Below are 4,221 nucleotides of genomic sequence, written 5' to 3' on the forward strand. Positions count from 1 at the left end.
AGGCAATGGACAGACAACTTAACTGAAGAAGCAGAAAAGGTGACAAGCAACGATAGTATATCAACTGTGCATGAAGTTATAAGAATATTTTGCAAGGAAAAACAAAAACCACACCAAGTCATCAAAGAAAAGTCTGGAAATCCATTATCTATCATGACATAAAACTTAAAAGATTGAAACATTACTTTCATGAAGTCTTGAAAAGACCTGAACCGGAATTAACCATTTGACATTAATTTAAACTATGAAATCGTGGAAGGGAGGTAAATACTGGTCCAATCAGGAAAGGAATTAGAAAGCATTAAAAAGATTGAAAAATGGGAATCAGGAGGTATATATGGCATAACAGAGAAGATACGAAAAGCAAATACAATAACAACCTCCAGGTATTTGCTCAAGCTTTACAATTTAATATGGATTTGAGATGATATGCAAAAAATAGTGGAATAAAGGTCTTATTGCTAAAATTGTAAATAAAGGAGATCGAACATGTTGCGAGAACTATATAGGCATAACACTACTCTCTGTGCCAAGTACGATATTCACAAAAATCATCATTCAAAGAATACAAGAAGGAAAAGATGTGAAAGCTAAGAAAGGAACTCGTTGGCTTCAGAAGGGGAAAAAGAACTACCGAACAACTTTTCACTTTAAGAAACACCATAGAACAATGTTCTTCATGTAATGTTCCTTAGTAGACTTTGAAAAGGTGTTTGGTTCCATCTACAGGGAACGATTATGGTTCATTCTAAAACCTTACAACATCCCAGACAAACTCATCACAGTTAAAAAAATCTTTTACAAGTCATTTGATTGTGCAGTCATAGACGAAGGAATACACTCGGAATGGTTAAAGTAATAACAGGAGTGAAAGAATGATGCGTGATGTCTGGTTTCTTATTTCTGTTAGCCATTGATTATGTATTGAAGGAAACACTTAACGATCATGAAACATGAATACGATGGAAATAATATAACACCAAACTAGAAGACTTTGATTTTGCTGACGACCTTACTATCTTTCACATTCCAACAGATACAATTGAAAACAAATGAACTTCAAGAAAATGCCAGCAAAATATGGCTAAAGATAAATACTTCCGAAACAAAAGTTATGCGGATAAACACCACAAATATCAACTCGGTGAAGGTAAAGGAAAAATAAATAGATCTTGATGAAGGTATCAATATCATCAAGATTTTATTGCGGGTGCTGTTATGTTTTGAAAATCTTTGGTGGATGAAGCCATAGCATAGGCCTTAATATTCGTTTATTGTCTTTTTTCCTATTAATTATCATAATAACAAGACTGTCATCCCTAAGCATTACGACGAGTGCCACATGTGGGGCTTACCTTATCGGAGCACTTGTGATTCAAAATATAGACCGAACCATTAACACTTAACAATATAAAAAAATCACTGTTTTGTTTAAAAAAGATCAATCTCATCTTTGTTTTATATTTCGCTTACTTTATACGAAGAAGTGACTCAAAATAAATCAGAGATGTATACAACAACATGTTTATCTTGATTGTTTACACATTCCAAATTCACTGTGCTAGAACCTATAATTCAAAAAATAAAAGCACCGATGCCATTTCTCACTGTTCCATGGAGTGCAACAAAACATTGATCGACTTAACTGAGATGTTCTTATTGTTTTAATGTGAGAACCTATATGTACCCCAATTGACTGTCCAAATTCCATGGTTCATGATTGTTGGTTTTTTTTTTTTATAGAAAGCAAATTACTTTGACTGATTCGAACTGACCTGAATTATTTACATTTGGGAGAATGGTAACTTGTTTGTATTCTGCGTTTTCACTATAATAAAATATCCATTAATAAAAATGTCAAACACCTTTTGGTATAAATAAAACTGCAAATCACATATCAGTGCAACAGCTTTTTGATAGACAAATTGCATTGTTAAGGGCACTCAACCGTTCCGGAATTTAAGAAAGGGTCTAAATGAAGAACACCCGTTGCTAAATTTAAATGTTTTTGTTCACAGGGAGTGTCCTCCAAATTATCGCTGACGTTTCTGTTATGATTTCAGTTGAATAATCTGTTATGTCTTATCTTTTGTAGTCCAAATTGTTGTATAATTGCCTTTCTATCTTTTATTTACGTTTCGGCATCAAAGTTTAACGACAGGTTGTAGGTATTCAAATGGGCACTACTTGCGCCCCTTTAATAGCAGACTTGTGTTGTACTTTGATGAAGCACAGTTTATGACCAAATTCAGAAAAGACCCGTCTAACCATTACATTTAGATAATACATTCATCAACACTAATCGTTGTCTTGGTGATATATTTTGGTTAATTATCAAGAATTTTCTAAATATACTGCCGAAACTTACCAAAAAGGAAATTAATCAAATTGAAGGGTAATAATTGTCATTTCCCAGATTTAGATTTTTCGTTTTTACACGGAAAACTGCACACTAAAATTTAGAACAAAGGGTACGATTGTTTATATCATATCATTCCCTATGTCCGTGTCTGTAGTGACGATTTTTTATTTTAACGAACGTTATATATAAACTACTTGAAGTTTGTCAATGATGGAATATGTTGGTGTTCTGTGATTTACAGCCCTTGGATGGTGTAAACCTCCCAAAACAACGTGTATGGTGTAATGGTGTATGGCATATGGTGCAATGGTGTAAGGTGTATGGTGCTATGGTGTATGGTGTAAGGGGAATGGTGTAATAGTGTATGAGGAATGGTGTGATTGTGTAACGTGCGATCGGGAATGGTGTGAATGATAATGTACGACCTTTCATTGGTTGCAAACGAAGTTTTTTTATTTCATTTTTTAGGATTGTTAGCATAAACATAATAAAAATCTTAATATTTAAAATTTAATTGCATTATGGGTAATTTCGGATCGTGTAGATAGAATGGGGAATGGTGTATGGTGTAAAGTGTAAGGTGTATGGTGCGAAGGTGTAACGTGTATGGTGTAATGGTACAAGGTGTATGGTGTAATGGGGTATGGTGCATGGTGTAATGGTGTATGGTGTTAGTGGGAAGTTTACACCATCCAAGGACTGTACATGTAATGTCGACGATTTTATTATTTGTTTGTGTGTTTCTCTGTGATGAATTGCATGCCGTGTGTTTGTGCTGAGGTGTTGTCATTATAGCGATATATTTGTTTAACATTATCATAAAGCGGTTTTGCATGCCATAAAAAGAGGAACGAACGATACCAGAGGGACAGTCAAACTCATGACTTTTCATTGGAAAACAAAATTCATAAACAAATTTTCAATAACCATCTTCACCATTTGTTGTACCAAAAATAACATACATTGTGAATTTACAATTTTGTCATATGATATTGGTAAACCATAAAAATTTAGAAGAGTGTATATCAACTAAAATGAAATACTTCGCTGAGCGCAGTAGTCGAACCGTAAACCGTTTTGGGCAAAAATCGACACAGTATTAAAGCTTGATACTATCTGAATATGGATTCAAATTTTTGACATAATATAGGTTTTTGACACAAAGATGTATGCGCAATACTGTGCAATTGATGATTTCTTCTGAAAACTTACATTTGAACAATTTTGAAAAAATAATATGAACCCATTTAAAAAAAATAGACCCCTCTTAAATTTATTTGAATCCCCCTTTGGATCATTGACCATCAAACGCAATCCCATTTTGTCTTTTTACAGAGTGTTATCTTTCAGATATATAAGAGATGCCGGTAGGAGCCTTTAAACAATTTAAAGCCTGACTTACTATTCGCTTAAGCTTTCAAGGAATAAGAAAAAAGCAAATGGTAGATTGTGTATATTAAATTTTTATCAAACAAATGATCTTTGAAATATTGGTAATCCCTAAAATCAGGTAATTTGTAGAATACAATGTAATTAATAAAATGTTCAATGATTATGTCAAATCCCTAGTCATTTACAGGGATTATATATAATCACTAATGATTTTGGTGATTTTAAATAATCCCTGATTATACAAATTCACTGTAACATATATAATCCGTGCAAAATAATTTTTAGTATAATATTTGTTCTTATATCTAACTCATTCCAAATTGAAATTTTAAGTAAGCTATGGCCTATTTTATAATATCATAAAATCAATATCGCTACTTTTATGATATTTACGTTAAGTTTCCACCGGTCGTAAATTTCTGAATTTGAACAGGGGGCTACTACTACGGGAACTACATTGTTAAAAA

Source organism: Mytilus trossulus, chromosome 6 (genome assembly GCF_036588685.1).
Source record: "Mytilus trossulus isolate FHL-02 chromosome 6, PNRI_Mtr1.1.1.hap1, whole genome shotgun sequence".
NCBI classification, from domain to species: domain Eukaryota; kingdom Metazoa; phylum Mollusca; class Bivalvia; order Mytilida; family Mytilidae; genus Mytilus; species Mytilus trossulus.